Source organism: Electrona antarctica (assembly GCF_951216825.1).
Source record: "Electrona antarctica genome assembly, chromosome: 18".
In the NCBI taxonomy this organism is placed as follows: Eukaryota; Metazoa; Chordata; class Actinopteri; order Myctophiformes; family Myctophidae; genus Electrona; species Electrona antarctica.
The window spans coordinates 46968008-46987287 of NC_136799.1; the positions used below are offsets into that span (position 1 = coordinate 46968008).

At 43.0% G+C, this 19280-nt stretch overlaps 1 long non-coding RNA gene across 4 annotated transcripts; it reads right to left on the reverse strand.

The window, feature by feature from the left end:
- Window positions 1-15214: 15214 nt before the first annotated feature.
- On the reverse strand, window positions 15215-18984 carry LOC306942286. 4 transcript variants are annotated; one of them, XR_013792266.1, is made up of 7 exons: window positions 18759-18984; window positions 18417-18469; window positions 16589-16658; window positions 15883-15948; window positions 15756-15790; window positions 15602-15659; window positions 15215-15513 (listed from the first exon to the last, which is right to left on the reverse strand). It is a non-coding gene; the product is annotated as an uncharacterized lncRNA (long non-coding RNA). The 4 variants fall into 4 exon arrangements; XR_013792267.1 differs by having other exon boundaries at window positions 15883-15951; XR_013792268.1 differs by lacking the exon at window positions 18417-18469 and adding an exon at window positions 18523-18625 and having other exon boundaries at window positions 16589-16673.
- Between the last annotated feature and the right edge of the window lie 296 nt (window positions 18985-19280).

Here is a 19280-nt window from a genome sequence, read left to right on the forward strand (position 1 = left end):
GTGAGTTAATATTCTATATTTTTTGGGCTTATGATTAGGTGGTTAGATTTTGCTGAGCAACTTTTTGGTTTATTGGGTGGTGCTGTATTTACAAGTATAATTGATTTTCAGTTTAATTCTATCATAAATGGTTTTAAAAAGGGATGGATTTCTGGAAGAAGAAATCAGCAATGGAAAACCTTTCCATTAACTTTACTAATCCCAATTTTTAACTTTTGTTTTAGTCTTCCGTGGAAAAAGTAGAATGTCCAATTTGCGAGAAGGTGGTCTTTCTGACCTCTCACCTCAAGAAAGGCCACAAAATTTGCAACAACGAGGAGAGGCTTCTCCTGCAAGACTTTGCGTACGGAAGGTAAAGTTGACTCCTGCAGTGTTATTGTTTAATGAGAAAATGATTATTGTCTAATGTTGTAATACGCTTTCTACACTGGTTTGGCTTACCTTTTATACATTTGTTTTGCAACTGTAGGGCCCATCACAAGGACTACCCGACCTGCCCTATATGTGACAGGAAGAACAGTTGGCTTCTGAGGGCCCCCATGACATGGTGACCCCTAGAAGTCAAATCCTGTCAGGGAACACGCATTGGGTCAAAGTAGAATGCCAATGGATAGGAACCTCACTGCCCCAACATCCTGTGATTGACCCGGCTGTACATTATTTTAACCTGTTGCTTTTCAACAGGGGGACCAGAAAAAGCGCTTTGCGACACTAGCCAAGCGCAACCTAACCATGGCCAAATTGGCTGCCCTACGGGCCACAGGGGCCAAGATGGTGAGCCGGCTTGACCTGCTCGTTGGAGGTAGGTCCAATTACCGTTCCAATTGTAAGTATACTTGTGTTGTTTAAGGTCAACTACATTAATAATGTTTTTTTTAACAGCTACAGCTTCTCAGGCCCAGCGCCCAGTGCCCAGGCCCAGCGCCCAGCCCTCCAGTTCATCAGGCCAACCCCACCCAGCTGAGTAAGAACGATCACATTTCCAATTGTAAGAAGACTTGTGTTGTTGGGCAACATTAATAATGTTTGTTTCAACAGCGACACCTGAAGAAGTGGAGGAGGTTTGCAGGGCCTTTGACCTGCTAGAGCCTGCCTTCGACTCTAGTCAGCGTAAGTGCAATTACTGATCCAATTGTGAGAATATACATTTGCGTTTTGTGTCCTTACATCTAGATTCATGATGTTTGTTTCAACAGCTCCGTCACCAGGTCCGGTGACACCTGTCACCTGTCGGATGACCCCTCTCAATCCGTCGACGTCAGGCGTTAAAGGTGAGGGCAATAATTGTTCCAAATTGTAAGGATACTTGTGTTTGACAGCAAGGATATCCATATTAATGATGTTTGTTTTAACAGGTCAGCCTACCAACCCCCCTGAAGGTCAAAAAGGTGAGAACAATTACTCTTCAATCATCACCCTAAGTATTTTGCATTTATGGGGTCATTTAACATAGGGATTGATATGAAGTTGTGCCTGACCAAATCAATATTGAATAATAAGGATGTTTGACAGCTAAGATATATATCTATATTAATTATGTTTCTTTAAATTCAACCCCAGTCTGCTCGCAGTCGGCATGCCTTGAGCTGCGGGCAGACTTTCAACGCCTGCTGGGGGAGAACCTGGAGCTCCGGAGGAGGTTGAATGAGCTGGAGAGGTTCAAAAAGGTCTACCTCACCCCGGTCAAGGGGGTAGCCGAGGTAGCCGGGACAAAAAGGCCACAGAAAAGAAGCATAACCAGGAGGAGGGCCTCTTTTGTAAGTATCCTTTTCATTTTTACATTTTTTCAAATGGAATTTGTTAGTAACTTGGAGGATTTACGACATCTTGACGTGTGTCCTTTTGATATGGAAAAAACATTTAAATCCTGTATTCACTCATAAATGTGTTTATGTCTACAGCCATCATCGTCAGGGACTGGGTGGAATACCTTGTGTCATTGAGGGTAAATGACAAGAAGCACTTGGAAAACCAGATGCAGCGGGGCAATCGTGCAGCCAAGGTCTGCAGAAGCCTTGGCTGCATGGGGAAAGACCACCTCCGTCCCCTCCTTGATGCAGAAAGGACCAGAGAGTAGGTAGAGTCCACAGAGTTTCCACCAAAGACTAACTCCTTAGTTCTTAACTCATATATTGTCTTTTCACAGCTACTTTAGAGAACTGTCCAAAGCGGCAAAACCTGGCACCATGAAGGCCTACATCCTGGGCTACGGGGGCTTCCTCAAGCACACCCTGGGAGTCCCAAAGTTCAGGAAGCAGTCCCGGCTGACGCAGGCAGAGCTGGACAGCCTACAGTACAATCTGACAGGGATGGCCAAGAGCCTTACGGTTCCTCTGCTGGCCCAAAAGTATTCGGTCCTTGTGAAGAAATCGAGTGAGTGTATTTACAGACCGTAATGTCATAGAGAATACAGTGTCTTGGACAAACCAAAAAACTATCAAACACAATGCCACAGCACACAGTAAGACCTTTATCTTAAACTAATTGTATGCATTTCTATACAGACGAGGAACTGGATGTTGAAATGGAGATGCGGTTCCTGAAGATCGCCCAGGATCAACTCCCGAGGCTGCTCGGTAAGTAAACTTGTAAAGAAATATGCCTTTGAAGAAAGAAATAATCCTACTTACCAGTGGACCTGCAACAAAAGGAATATTCAACACAAGTTGATATGTGTACCGGTTGTTAAACAAATGCCAAGTTTAAACTCTCTTTTATTTTTAGAACAACTCCAGACCTTCTTCACACTGAAGACCCTGCAGGCGATCCACGGGTTCCTGGCCGGGTTCCTTGCCATCACCCACGGCCATCGGGCTGGGGTTTTCAGGAACATGAAGGTGTCAGAGGTCAACGAGGGAAAAAAGTGCAAGGGCGGATTTGTGATCTATGTGAGTCAAGACTTCTAACGATTCCATTATCAATGTGTATTTTTGTGGTACCATTATATTGGTAGAATTATTGGGGTCCCTATAGACACCACATTTCATTAAAAGAGGTTTCTGTGATCAGGGTTAGTATGGCGACACTTTTTTGGGTGGAAACCTGAATGGATTTGATAGGAAATTGTTTGCCCAACTTCTCATCATATACATTTATATTTACAACCAAAAAGTAATACATTCTATTTTCACCAACTTCCAGTGGTCTTATCATGTCTAAATGTCTTTTTGTGGTACCGTTATGTTGGTAGAATTATTGGGGTCCCTATAAACACCACTTTTCATTGAACGTGCTCCATAAGAGGTTTCTGTGATCAGGGGTTAGTATGGCGACACTTTTTTGGGTGGAAAACCTAATTGATTTGATAGGAAATGGTTTTCCCAACTTCTTGTCAACCCTAACATCAAACAATGATATCCACCTGTTGTAGGTTCAAGATCACAAATCCTTTGTCAGCCACGGCCCTGCCCCCCTGGCCCTAAAGGCGGAGGAGATGGATTGGCTGATGGACCTCGACAACGCCGTAAAGGCTCACGGAATTGACACCAGCCTGGTGTTTTGCACCACCGGTGGGGGGCCGGTGAAAAACCTGGGAAAGAGGATAGAGGAGGTGTGGGAAACCCATGGCCTCAAAGGGAAGCCCACCTTCAATCTCATAAGGTCCTCGGCAGCTAGCAAGGTAAATCTTTGAGACCAAGCACGTTTAACAGACAATTCATAAAGTTAAGTAGTATTATTTAGATCCTTTCCCTTCCATTCACAGTCACGGAAGACCTTAGATGTGACCAGCCGGTCTACGGTCACCCGGGTGATGAAACACTCCGAGACCACCGCCAACAAATTCTATGTGAGCATCGCGGAGGAGGTCATGGACGCCCGCGTCCTCCTAATGCAGGGCTACAAAAAGTATGCAGTTAAGAAAGCAGCTGAAGAGGCCGAGGAGGAACGGGAGGAGGCAGCCCTTAATTCAGACACGAGCAATAGTGACTGTCAGGTCACATACGATGATCGCTCCGGTGAGTGCCAATGCTGTACACGTATGCAAGATTCTCATGAACCAAGACATTCAGCAATTCCGTTGACCAGTTAAAGACAACACACTATCAGACTAATTATGTTTTGTTCGATGTGATTACAGAGTCCTCAACTTCGTCGGAGGAGGTGAAGGAACAGCAGGGCGAGGAGAAAGATGAGAGGAGGCATGCCCCGGAAGCGGCAACGCTCTCCCTCCTCATCCCCTGTAAATGTCCTTGTGGACCATATTGTGTTCACCCCCCAAACAAAAAAGGCCCTCCGGAAGATTCAGCCCCAACAGTTGAATCCCCGGATTAAACTGTTCTCAGGGTTAGGTAAGACATTTACAATTACCCTTCAAAGTAAGAAGTAAGAATACTTGTGTGTGACTAGATCAATAGGACTTGATATGAAATTGGTCCTGACCACCTATTTGTTCTATTTGTTCCAACACCTCCAGACGAACGAATGCGCATGGTTGCTCGGAATGCTCACGCCCCTGCAAAGCACAAAGGTGAGAAAAATACATGTAGAGGGTCCTTGGCCTTTATTGGGATATTTAACATGGGACTTGATATGACATTGGCCCTGACAACCTTCACACATGCAAAACAAAGGACATTGAATAATAATGGTGTCTAACATCCATATTTATAATGTTTGCAGCTCCAGCTGCTGGAGCTCCAGCTCCAGCTCCAGAGCCACAAGGTGAGAACAATTTCCCATGAAGTTTGCATTTATTGGCCCATTTAACATAGGGCTTTATACGGAATTGGCCCACAGCAACTAATTGATGAATAATTGTGTGTGTGTGTGTGTGTGTGTGTGTGTGTGTGTGTGTGTGTGTGTGTGTGTGTGTGTGTGTGTGTGTGTGTGTGTGTGTGTGTGTGTGTGTGTGTGTGTGTGTGTGTCAGTAAAACTAAATCAATAATCTTTATTTCAACAGATACAGCTCCCCCAGCAGTGGAAGGATCCACTGGAGGACTTCAACCTCCTTTCCCTACCTCCCCCATCCACTTTCATTCATCTGAGGATGAGGAAGCCTCCCCCCTTCCTCCCACTACCCCCCCCCCCCCCCCCCAGCCCGTTTTTGGTGAAAATGTAATTAATCCACCGGAAGTAAAGCATTTTATTTCCCAGTTGATGCTGCAAATCCATATCTGTGAAATTGCTCAGCTGGTTGCTTTTTTTAGGGACAGTTATTGTATGGCTTGACATTAAATACATGGGGAATTCAGAATGGGTGAGAAGTCTGCAGCTTGGATGCATAATTATGGTGTCAGATGTTAATACTTTGTTGTGTGATTATTGCTTATGCTTGCACAGGCACTTTGTAACAGTAGAGGAGATGCAGAGGCGGTGCTCTGCACCAGATAAATTCTCTTCTAATGTAATGGTCACCTACCTTAAAAGGGTAAAGGGGAAAAAAAGTGCCCTGGAAAAAACCCTCAAGGAGGCAGGGGTCCATTTGGCACCCTATGCCTCGAACACCACGAACACCACGAATATCACCAAACTGGTCGAAGGTAACATGTCTATAAAAGTCGGTATATGCTGCGTTCACACAGGCAGATGCAAAGATGCAGTGTACCATCCATTTTAAATGGAAGCCAGTGACATGAAAATCCAAAGATGCATCCAATGTTTGTAGTTGCTGCAAAACCTGCTACAAATATGCTGTGTATCTTCTGCATCTGCCCGTGTGAACGCAGCATTAGGCCAGTTCTCAAAGGTGTGTATTTTGCAGATTTGGATACAGTTTGTATCTTGGAAATGTCTAAGTTGTTGCATAATTGTTAGTGCAACATTAGGGTATTCATGGTTCAGACAACTCAAGGCAGCGTGCCAACCCTGATCAGGTGACCAGTCGCATGCATTATTGGCCTGATCAGGGCGGGCTGTTTAAACTTCTAGCTACCTGCCTGTGCTGCTGTTGGGGTGCATGTGTTTGGTCCGACCCCCCTGCTGTTGCTGCCTCTCTGCTGTCTCACCTTTATGTCTGCTGCTGTCGGAAGTTTTGCAATTCCATGTTCTTAATTCATTCCCTGTAATACTATTTGGCATAGGCCTATCTCTTAATTAAAATGTCCATGCTTACAGGGAATGAATAGAGATTGATGCCATGCTTCAGATATCTATGATCAATTTATGATCAGGGCGGGCTATTTAAAATACTCTGCCTACCATTCCTGGCTTATCTCCTTCCTGCATGTGCCTCTCTCCTTGCTGTGCCTCTCTTCTGCTGTTCCTGCATCTGTGCTGCTGTTGCCTCTGGTGTGTGTGTGTGTGTGTGTCTCTCTATTCTTGTTTTACAACTTCTTCCTTTTTGCATTGCAGAAGATTGCAATGGTTTGGCCATGGACCTGGCACATCTGACCAAAATCGGTGCCATTTGGTGTAATCGGACAACAGCTTGCTGTCGCTGTTCCAGCAGCCAATATTCCGGCAGCGCTACAAGAAGTGGATGACTTGAGGTAATCCATGTAGATGTCTTTCCCCTCATCAACCTCACTTTACATTAAACTCTCTTACAGTACAATTGAAGTACTCTGATGAAACGAGGAGTATGTAGTAGTACAATTTACAATTTACAATTTAGGCATTTAGCAGACGCTCTTAATCCAGAGCGATTTACATTAGGCAGGAACAAAAGTATGGGAATACATCACATATATAAAATGCATTTATCAAGAAACATGCGTAAGCTAAGAACGTAACTAGAACATATCTATATAATGACACTATACATATTAACTATACATATATACTATACTATGCTATACATATGTAGGCTACTATGATGTGCTATGACTATATACAATGCAATTATTGTGCTGTCTACATGACGTGCTATAAGTCTGTTTCAAATGCTATCTAAGTCTAAAAAGTGCTATCTAAGGGGGTAGGATAAGTGCTATGGGCCATGATGGAGTCTGAAAAGGTGGGTCTTCAGACTACGGCGGAAGATTGGGAGTGATGCCGCAGTTCTGACTGCAACGGGGAGTGCATTCCACAGTTTTGGGGCCAGAAGGGAGAAGAGTTTGGGACGTGTGGAGCGTTGTCCCGGCGTTTTTAGTGAGGGTACTTCCAGCTTTCCTGCGTTGGCTGATCTGAGTGCGCGGGAGGGTTTGTAGGGTTCAATCATGCTTGCAAGATATGGGGGAGCCATACCTTTGGTTGCTTTGAATGCCAGCATCAGAGTTTTGTATTCTGTGCGGGCAGCGACTGGGAGCCAGTGCAGGGAGCGGAGCAGAGGGGAGACATGTAAGAATTTTGGCTGGTTGAAGACCAGACGAGCTGCGGCATTTTGGATCATTTGGAGAGGCTTAAGTGCACATGCCGGTAGGCCAGTAAGGAGCGAATTACAATAGTCAAGTTTTGACAAGACTGTTGTCTGGATTAGGAGCTGGGCTGATTCCTGGGTGAGGAACGGTCTAATTCGTCGTATGTTATAGAGTGTGAACCTACAGGATCGAGTGACAGCTGTGATGTGAGTTTTAAACGAGAGCTGACTGTCCAGGACAACACCAAGGTTCCTGGCTGTTGGGACAGACGTTACCAGGGCGTTGTCTACGGAAATAGTTAGCTCCCGCATAGGGCAGGACTTAGCTGGGAAGAAGAGAAGCTCAGTCTTGTCTGGGTTCAGCTTGAGGTGATTGGAGGACATCCACTGTGAGATGTCAGCCAGGCATGCAGTGATGCGCTCTTCCACCTGAGTGGCAGAGGGGGGGAAGGATAGAAACAGTTGTGTGTCATCGGCATAGCAGTGATAGGATATATTGTGAGCAGAGATGATAGTGCCAAGGGATTTGGTGTATAGTGAGAAAAGGAGGGGACCAAGTACAGATCCCTGTGGGACCCCAGTTTGGAGGGTTCGGGGGGATGATAGCAGACCTTTCCAGGAAACCTGGTAGGTCCGGTCGGTGAGATAGGAAGAGAACCACTTTAGTGCTGTCCCGCCGATGCCTAGATCCGCTAGGGTGTCTAGGAGCAGCTGGTGGTTCACTGTGTCAAATGCCGCCGATAGGTCTAGGAGAATCAGGACAGCAGAGTGGGAAGCAGCCTGGGCAGCATGTAGTGCTGCCAGCAGGGCAGTCTCTGTGGAGTGTGCCTTCTTGAATCCTGATTGGTTGGGATCCAGCAGGTTGTTCTGTGAGAGATGGAGAGAGAGCTGGTTGGAGACAACACGTTCAATGCTTTTAGACAGAAATGAAAGGAGTGATACCGGTCTGTAGTTCTTGACATCTGAGGGGTCAAGGGTTGGTTTCTTGAGGAGTGGAGTTACTCTGGCTGACTTGAGGGCAGATGGGACGCAGCCTGAGGTTACTGAGGTGTTGATGATGGAGGTGATGAAGGGGAGCAGATCAGGTGCGATGATCTGGAAGATTGGAGACGGGACAGGGTCGAGAGGACAGGTGGTAGGTCTAGTGGATGTCACTAGTTGTAGGACCTCGTCTGGGGAAAGAGGAGAGAAGGAGTAGTAGTAGTAGTAGTACAGATAAAGGACTTTTTACGAGTATCATCCAAGTACAATGTGTATCTCTAGTACTCGTGATTAGGGCTGGGTATTGTTAAAAATTGAATGGGCTCTATGCAGCCAACACTTCCGTGTTCAGTTTGGGCCGCCGGAACGCTTCCGGTTGGCAGCTACTCATTCACTGTGAACACACGGTCGTGATTTTGTAGGAATAAAGGTCAGTACTTTAAACCACACTTTCATTTGATAATGTGATGGCATAGTTTTTCATAGTTTGTATTATTTGTGTTGCAACGTTGACATGATGACATGAGTTAGAAACGTCTTAAATCTCCTGTTAAATACGGGAGTTGGAGTTGTTACCGGTGTTGCCATGTCCGCTTGTTATAAGCGACTTTGGTCTTGTTTTTCAGTAAAGTTGCAGGTTGCGTATTTTTGGGCTTGTTTCTAAAAGTTGCTTATTTAGGATCGTTTCCTAATGTTGTTAAAACCTGTGATTCGACTCAAACATTGTCATGAAGTAGTTACCTCCCATGTATTTGTGCGCACGGACCCCCATCTGAAAAATGTTTTGGGCCAGGTTTTTATTTTTTTATTTGTACAAAACAAACTATTTTGGAAAAGATCTGATCTACAAGCTCACCACAACGCATTGTGAGCTTGTAGATCTGCTATTCTCAAGTAGCTGCCACGATGTATATAGTCCAGTACCTGCCTGTAGACCTTCTCGCAATTTGGTGTTGGGGGAATTTCTCACTTGAACTGAGTCAATGGGTCCCTAGACATGAAAAATCAACGAGGTGCTCGTCCGCCATAGTGCCACGAATGGCGCAATGGCCACATAAAATATGGCCGCCATCGGCTATGATGAAAATACAACTTTTTTGTTTCTGGGTGTATTTGCACATGTAATACCTCCATTCTGACTAATTGAGGCATGTGGAATTCATTTCTGATACTATTTTAATCATTGTGGGTGATATTGACCTTGAAAGGTCATGGAATTCATTTCTGATACTATTTTAATCATTGTGGGTGATATTGACCTTGAAAGGTCATGGTCAAGGTCATTTAGCTATTCCAAAGACATTGGCCATTGTTAGGAGTAAAAATAAGTGCAATAAGTCTATTTCAACTAATTCTGACATTTATAATTCATTTCTGATATTGTTTTGACCATTAAGGATCATCTTATCATTGAGGTATCAATATAAATCTTTTTATTCAATAACTCAATTGCGATTTGTCTTTTCTTTCACTTTTATTGTATTTCTCGTAATCATTTGTCTTGTTTATCAAAATACATGAACATACAAATATAACAATTCTAAATGTCCCTCTTTAACTTTTATTTTAATTGAGTGCTTTAATTAGAATATAAGTATGCAGAAAAGAAATGTTTTATACAAACAAAATAATAACACAAAATGAAATAACACTTTTACTCAAAGTGCACAATTGTGTGCATGCCAGTTAGTGTGATGGGTTTTACATGCATGAGACTCCAGCAGCACGGCAGCCACATCGGCATGCCAATTATTTGGAGTTTGGCTGGATCATCAAGATCATCAATAATGCTGTAGTCTCCAAAAGAGATGGAAACTGGAATCTACATGTGGCTACTATCAACGACTCTATGCCAATCTTTGCAGAATGTGACTGCATAAAGTATCTTGAACAAATAAAGGTTCTAGAGTTCACACATCCTGAGCTCTACAGGCACTTCTCTGTAGGCCATTGAGTTGTTCAGGATCACCCAGGCTGGTTCTGCGCTGTAGGAGGTGACATGAAGGTCGAGCAGACCATTCAGTGAGTGTCAAAGGGTCCAGGTGGTCACTATGTAGTAGGAGCCACACACAATGCAAATTCTGAAGCAGAATTTCTTGTTCCACAAGATTGGGTCAATTCACCAATGTCCCCAACATTCTCACCAACAACCACACCATGAAAGAGACAGAATGCCATCTCCCACATGCACTGAGCCTTACATTCAATTGTAATGTGGCGAAGCTGATGGACTTTGTGCTAGAGCGTCAGAATCCATACTCGATAGCGGTCAATGTGCCTGTGACACTGCACAATCTGCTCACAAAGCAGGCTGTTGACCGAGGGGTCGCTGCACGCTTGCTAAACTGTCTAAAAATGGGGAGCGTGTGTACTGCTCATACAGACAGGAAATGTTAGTTGGGAAGACCAAGACATTGAGCACAACCATACCAAAGCGGAAGATACTTCATTTCAACGAGCAACCACAGAAGACACCAACAACCATTCTGAAGGAGTAGAAGTTAGTTTCGTCCAAATACATGGCCGAGGCACATAGGAGTATGGACATTGCTAAGGAGCGGGGCATGAATATCCAGGAGATACTTACTCATGATGTGCTCTCAGCATTTCCGCTGCTTGATGGTGACCTTCCAGCTCATGTCGACAAGTCAAAACCTGCCAGTGAGATTGAGCCTGAACTTGACCTCACCCAATGGAGTCCAAAGTCTACTCTTGCCACTCATGTTGTAGTAGACTTCATGGCGAAAATGCAGCAGATGCCACTAGCACAATTCCCTACTTTAGGTGCTGTCTTCAATACCATCATCAGGTCAACATCATCCCAGAGTTCATCCATATCATACTCGATTCTTACATTGAGATGTCTCTTAAGGAAGGGGTGCGCATGCGGCGCACAGATTCAAGAACAGGAATCGGCATTGTTGGCATGAACAGAGACTATCCCTCAGCAACTTGACAAATTATGGGTGTCTGAGGAAAACAAACGGAATCTCCAGCTGCTAGTTTGGGATATGGTGTGCCATCAAGTCTATGGCAAATTTGGTAATGCTACCATCATTGTCAGCTTTGTTGTCTGTGATGATGAGGTGCTCCCAGCAAGAGTTCCCAGACCTCTTGAACTGGATTGAGGAGGCTGACACCAGATTGGTGGTGCATGTGGAGTGGGCTGTTTGAGTGAAGCAGAGCAAGAGAGTTGTCATACAGACACCTGTTACTGCTACACTACACCCCATACGTCCAATCACTGGGGTTGAAGTAGATCTGGCAGCAGTATTGCACTGGTGAGAAGCTGTGCATGCTTCCACTGCATCAAGCAGTCTCTCGTCTTGGACCACCACTAGCAAAGACAGTGATCAAGGCACATATCCTGACTGGAGAAGACTGCATGAGCAAGGTGGGGACCAAACATGCAGCTATGGCTTCTGACCCAGTAAAATATTTAACTAACTGACACCTTTAGAGAACAAGATGCAGCGTTGGCAGAGAAGTACTTGGTGCGTGTCTGGACGGGGGCCAGGTCAAGTACAACTGCTGAGACATTTGATGACCTCAGGGTGGAAAGCTATACCAGTGCCAGTGCTGAAATTGATGCTCTCCCTCCCACAAGTAGTGTGATCAGAGGTCACATCCAACGAGGTGCTTTCTGGTGCATAGGGCTTGCCACCTGCTTGAGACAGCAAAGGAACCCAAGTCAAGACTAGAGCCAATGGAACATGGATGGGAGGAGCACTTTGGTACAATCCTGCCATCAAAATGTCTGAAGCCCTTACCACCCAGTTTGCTCACAGTATGCAAGTGTGCAGGGAAGTGACACTTGACGATGTGGCTGCTGTGCTGATGGAGTTCCATGCATACTATTTTGCCATGGAAAACCCCTCATGTAAAAAGTAAAAACCCATCACACTAACTTGCATGCACACAATGGTGCACTGTTTTTTTTGTTTAGATTTTATGGGGGACATTTATAATTGTTATATTTTTAGGTTCATGTCTTGTTATAAATAAAACAAATTGTGGAAAAAATACAATAAAAGTGACAGTAATGACAAAAATCGGAATTGAATTATTGAATAACAAATTTATATTGATATCTCAATGACAAGATGATCCTTAATGGTAAAAATAGTATCAGAAATGAATTGAAAATGTCACAATTAGTTGCATTATACTTATTGCACCTGTTCTTACTCCTAACAATGGCCAGGTTATGGCCAAGGTCTTCGGAATGGCAAAATGACCTTGACCATGACCTTTCAAGGTCAATATCACCCACAATGGTTAAAATACTATCAGAAATGAATTCCACATACCTGAATTAGTCAGGATGGAGGTATTACATGTGCAAATACACCCAGAAACAAAAAAGTTGTATTTTCATCATAGCCGATGGCGGCCATATTTTATGTGGCCATTGCGCCATTCGTGGCACTATGGCGGACGAGCACCTCGTTGATTTTTCATGTCTAGGGACCCATTGACTCAGTTCAAGTGAGAAATTCCCCCAACACCAAATTGCGAGAAGGTCTACAGGCAGGTACAGGACTAATAGTCTTAGTAATAAATATAAAGTATATAGTAGCTCATTTGTGGAGTGGCTTGTTGTTATGCTGCTGTGTACTAGGTGCTGCCACACGGTCGAAAGAGTTGCGCACTTTCTCGGCTGCGCGCAGCTTAAAGCTTGAGTTTTTAGACAGCTGGTGGATGGAAATTAAGCTCCACCTCCGCGGAATACTTGCGCGACGGCCAGATTCCCGGAAACGCTCTCCTCCGCCGCAAATGTAAGCTGCGCGCAAGCTTAAAAATTAAGCGTGTCACCCGGAAGTGATAGGCACTAGCCAATGGAACAGATGCAGCCTGCAGCCCATCTACGGGCGGGTTTTCAATTGTAGTTTTCTTCTTTCACAGAGCCAAACGCCCCTGGGAGGGACTTGTGAAGTTGTGAACTGTGAAAGTGAATGTCGAGGGATAACAGGGGGACATCTGGGCACCTCAAAGTAACATTGTCTGTCCAAAATCAAAATTGTTAACAAATAAAACATTAGAAAAATCGTCTGAAGTAATGTAAAGCAGTGGTTCTCATGTTTGGTTCAGATCACCCCTGTAATCTTTTCATCCATGGCACCCCTGAATTATATTGTTATTTATGTATTGTAACCCTGTTCCATGATGACATTGAAAATAACTTTATACGTTTAACCACTTGAACCCGGGGACATAAAATAGCAGATATACAAGCAACGTGACATGATGTGAGCTTGTATATCTGATATTTTTGGCAGAGATGTAGATTAAAAAAGAATGCACAAAAGTACAGTGCACTGAATAAGTATAGAAGGTCTAAGTGGTTAAACTGAAGGGACAGTTATTAGTATCCTGCAGGCAGCATTTTGATGAATTGAACAAGGTGGACCCTCTTGTAAACAAGTGTAATGCTTAATTGGGTCGTCCACTCACAGTTAACAGTCTTTGTATGAGTTTGTGCTTGAAAGGTACTGTAATTCTGCAAACTGTTAATACATATTTCAATCAATCAATCAAAAGCACCCCTGTCCCCTGGACTTGCAGCCATTAAGGCACCACCTTACATCATATAAAGTATACATGATGTGAACATGCACGGTTGACATTATCAGGCTAAATACATTCTTAAACTTCTTGTTTATGCCCCCAAATGACTGGATTGTGAATGTGCAGGTATCATTTTTTGTAGCAATGGTAGAAATATTAGACCCCAATTGTCAGATAAGCATGTTCTAATCATGCGTCATTTACTGTACTGAACATTAATTTTCCAAATAGGCCCATTTCACTTTTTGTCCACTCTTCCTTGGTGCTCACCTATCTGTTACCTCATCAAGTACTGATCAAGTACTGATTTTGTGTCAAGTCTGGCACTGATTTGTAAATTATTGTCTTGAAATGTCTTCATGAATTGAATACACACTACAATGAAAACAAGTACTTGGGGCTTTTTTGTTTTATGCCTTAGCATCATTGTATAATCATAGCACTGTAGTATCTGCATTAGAAAAATGTTAATAAAATATTCAATCAATCCAAATTACTGTCAAGCCTGATACTGATTGTGCCCATATGCTATAAAACAGCCCAATGCACATATATATCAGAGAGCAGGCAAGCATGTCACAGGAGGACACAATCCAACAGGAGCCAACGGATGAGGCGCTCATCATGAGTGTCAGCCAGCACCCAATTCTTTATAATACAGGTCATGCCGAGTACAAAAATACTACTAGAAAAGAGCAAGCTTGGCGTGTAGTAAGTGGAGAGTCAGGCCTTGAACGTAAGTATATGTAACATGTACCAAAGACTTTTGTGGCTGCACCTGTGTTGGTTGAATGTGCTATTCTTGTCTAACCTCCCAATATTGCTATTGTTTGGTAATTGTCATTGCTGCAATGTCAAGGAGTGAATCATGTAACAATAATTATACCCAGCATTACAAAGTTGCAAGTACACATAAACAACTATCATGTACTGTCAATGTTCTTCCTACTGATGAAACCAGAACACACAAATTGATGTGAAGACTTTTATTTTCGATACAGCAGCTGTATCACAGCAGATGATGAATCCCAAATACCACCAGTTAATTTATACTGTATGTAGTCAAAGACTGACCAAAGATAATACATTATACAGACATAAAATATTGGACCAAATCTTTGTGGCCACTAAACATACAGAATACTGTCAACATACACTGTAGTGTAGCTTGAAAACAACCAACGTGTACATGACTTCATCCTGTCAAGATATGAAGCAGAGATGGTTGAAGGGTTCAGGTATCCAAAAATAGAATCTCAAACTAAGAATCTCCATGGTATTGCCTTAGCCCATAAATGAACAATTTGAATGAGACAGAACACAAACCATTTCTAATTAATCTCAAAATTATTTTGGTGTCCACCACATACAGTTGGTAGGTGCAAAAGACGATGGAAGTCCCTCAAGGACTACTATCGTACTCTACGGATGAAGGTGCTGAAAAAGCCAAGCGGGAGTGCAGGGGGACGCCCTAAAAAGATGTGGGCCTACTATGGGATTTTAAATTTCCTAGACCCATATATCCAGTCCAGGAAAACCACCTCCAATTTTAGCCGGACGTCTTCAACTGCAGGTCAGCATGTGCTTACTGAAAGATTGATTGAATGACATCGTCATTGCCATAGTGGAGGACATCAGTTGTCATAGCTGTACCTAACAAATGTTTGAACCTAACTTTAAAGGGAGCAGCCAGCAGCAGGCGGAGGAGCACAATTACTCCAGTCCTGCTGAAAGTGGTAAGAGATACATATCAGTCATGACAGTTTACTAATACAACAATCATAAAGCAGTACACAATAAACTCTCTAAACTTACTTTATAGAGAGCAGCCAGCAGGCCTTCTTTGAAAGCCAGGATTTCACCTGTGGCACTGCTGCTGAAAGTGGTAAGAGATACATACTTTATCAGTCATGACAGCTTACAAATACTGTACAACAATCATAAAGTTGTACACAATACATTCTCTTACTTTATAGAGAGCAGCCAGCCAGGACCGGTTAACCACTGAAATTGTTAAGATATACATATTAGTCAGACTGTTTACAAATACAACAGCAAACTCTAAAAATGTAGGCCTACACAGTAAATGTTTAAACCTTGCTTCATAGACACCACACTGGAGGACACAGGAGGACATGGGAGCACTACTGGACATGGGAGCACTGCTGGACAGAAATATGGTAAGGTATTCAGATGACTCACTCAAGACAAATTACTTTGGTAGAGGTTTGTGTTTTGTAGTAATGTAGCCATGATGCAACTCAAAATCTTTGTGAGATATGTTCAACAGTTGCTCTATAATCCAGAATAGTCTCCCCCTTTACACTGCACAAAGAAATAGGAATGATTATGCCAATGTCTAATATTACAAATCCCCAACTGTTTTATATTGGACTTCCAACATGGCAAGGTAAACTACACAACACAAACCTCTACTCAAGTCTAGTTGTGCTTTACAGTTTACAAATTTAACAAAACGATTGAACCCAGTGTAAGACATGTTTGATTATTACCCAATAGTATTCGTGACCATGCCTTCACTGCCGGTGGCACACGGGGGGAGGATCATTGTCACACGCCCTCCACCAACAAGTACTGGTGCCTACGTCATAGTCCGCCTGCCGTGTCCAGCAGCGCTGGCAGCCCCGGGTCTGTCAACAGCTGCCATTCCGTCCCAGCTGTTCTCTCTTGGTATAAGGGCACCCACTCCCACAACTGGTGAGATATTCAGATTTGACACAAACTTTTTGAAATACAATATGAATTCACTCCTGCTCAATATAACACATCATTCAATCTTACTTCATAGTCCGCCCGGCGAGTCCAGCAGCGCTGGGAACTCCGGGTCCAGCAACTGGTGGTCTCCAGGTTTCTGGATGTAGCGCTCCTGCCCCCTACTAGTGAATAAGGGCAGGGCCCTGAGTTCCTATTGTTATGTTTTAAAATACGTAATACGTTTAGATTAATTTACCTCTTGTGTTTCAGGTGTACGCCGGTAAGTATTAGAAATCAAGTTAATTCACAGTCCCTGTATACTGTAAATAACCAACACTGTTTCCTTCCTCTAGGTAATTAGAACGCTAAGTATCTTAATTCCCAGATCAACAGGTAAGTATAAAGGTAATTATTAATGTAACTTCAATACCATGTCATCAAATACCATAAGTAATGTAACTCTTCAGGAAAGCAGGTGTAAGTATACACTTCTATTAAATACCAAGAACAGATGTCCAGTCAGCTAAGTATAATAAAAATAACTATTTACTTAGACAAACACAAACATACAACATACAAATGGCTTTTCTTTCAAAATGCAAAATCCAAATGAAACCTCAAAATCACAACCCTAGTTGTAAACCTTTAAGGTCAGAAATAATAATCAAACCAACCAGAAAATACCCTGTTGTATTATTCTAATTAGTATAACCAAACTTGCTTTAATTATACCCTATTTGAGAATATATTTAAATCCTATATTAATTATATGAACTTTTAAATGCAATGTAAATCCTTTTTTAGATCTAATTTAAACCCTATTTGACTTTTTAGATGTAATGTAAATCCTTTTTTAATGTAACCTTACTACACCTTTAAGATTAATAATGTGAAATTACAAATAACCCCTTTTAGACTAATATATATTAACCCGGTGGATTACCTTAAATAAAACAAAAACACTTGTTCAAAGAATTTGAAATATCAACTTCACAATGAAACAAAAGACTGGTAACACTTCAATGTGGGCCCACAACCTTTCACACCTTACCCCTGACGATAAAAGAGTGAATCACTATTAACCCCCGTTGCAGGCCTGTATCGATGCTCGGGTGCGTTGTGGCCTAAAACGGAATGGCCCCTTCACTCTCCTGAGCCAGGAAAATAAAAAGGTATACCTTTTGTTCGTGCGACGAGTGTTTGTGGGTGATACAGCAGTTCAGAGCTCCTCTCCAGCAGCGAACCGGTCCCGACTTCCAAACGAAGAACAGCAGAAGAATGTCCTTAGAGCATGCAGGCAGGCAGCTCACTGCAGAAACATCTCTCCTCCCGTCCCGACGTTAGCAGAGACTTTCATGGCTTTGTTGACGGTCTTTAGCCCAACAACGTCTCTCTGAGCTAGTGAGACGTGCAGCTAAAAGTCACTTGCCCTCGCTGGTTTAGCAAGCGCACTGATAATCACTTCACACGCAGCATATCACGGTATAAAACGTCTTGTAGACATTCAGTCCGAGTCCACCCGTGATTACTGTAGCTTCACTGTAGTTGTCGAGCAGACACACACAGAAACTACAGCTAAATACTATTTTACATCATAAAGTTACAACTTTAGATCACACAGCAAACGCACGCAGCCTCTGTGCTCCTCTCTCCTTCTCTCTCTTCCTGATTGGAAAACACACGCACCTGTACACTCACTGACTCCGGTTCTCTGAAACTACCCAATTCCCCACATTTACCAATCACACTAGGCAAGTAATAATTGACACAATAATGACATCATCATTAATCATTATGCTTTTCAGCTTTGACCAAAATACAGACACATGGAAAATAAAAGCACCAGTCAATGCTACAAAATAAAACACAGTTCCACCAGGTTAATACCCACTATATAAAACATCCACCGGGTTACATGGAGAATCCTCTTCTGCAAGTGGTAAGACATTCAGATTTGACATGAAAGTTCTGAAATACAATACAAACCCACTTCAGCTCAATATAACACGTAATTTAATTACTTTATAGTCCACCGCAGGGCCAATTGTAATCTGGGGGTAGCAGCACAGGGACCCCGAGGTCCCCCACCACCAGCTGCTCGTCCTGTGCCAGGGCCACCCACTTCTACAAGTGGTAAGAATTCAGACCTTACATGAACGTTATGTAATACCAATAACATCCAAAATCAAGTTCTGTAATACAATACAAAATCCAGTGCAGCTCAATATTGCAATATTGTTCAATGCTTTAACCTTACTAAATAGCATCCAGTCGAAGGAGGGCCAGGAACACTGTGGGCGGACAGGAGGAGTCCCAGTCTCACGAAGCCCCAGACGTGTTCGAGCAGGCTGTCATGGCAGAGCTCCAGAACAGGGATGGGACAACTCATTTTGGCCTGTACATGGCCCACCAGCTCCGGGACCTGGATCCCCAAACCAAAATGGAGACAGAAATGGAACTCATGAGAGTCATTTACAGAGCCAAATTTCCAGGCACATTTTAGTTTTAGTTTTTTTTTTCTTGGTAAAATGCCCTTTTTTTTCTTTTTCTTTTTCTATAATTTAATCATGTTGCAGGCAAAGTCTATGGCCTTTGATTTTTGTTACAAATAAAAATATTTGAAGACTAGACCGTTTCAGTTGTGATTTGCTTGTGTGAAGATTGACAGATGTTACAAAACCGATGGGTAACATCAGTTTTAAAGGTTATTTTTTTATACCTCAGGTCTTTACCGATTGTCTGCTAACTAAAACCCAGAAGAACCCAGATTTGTTTCTAA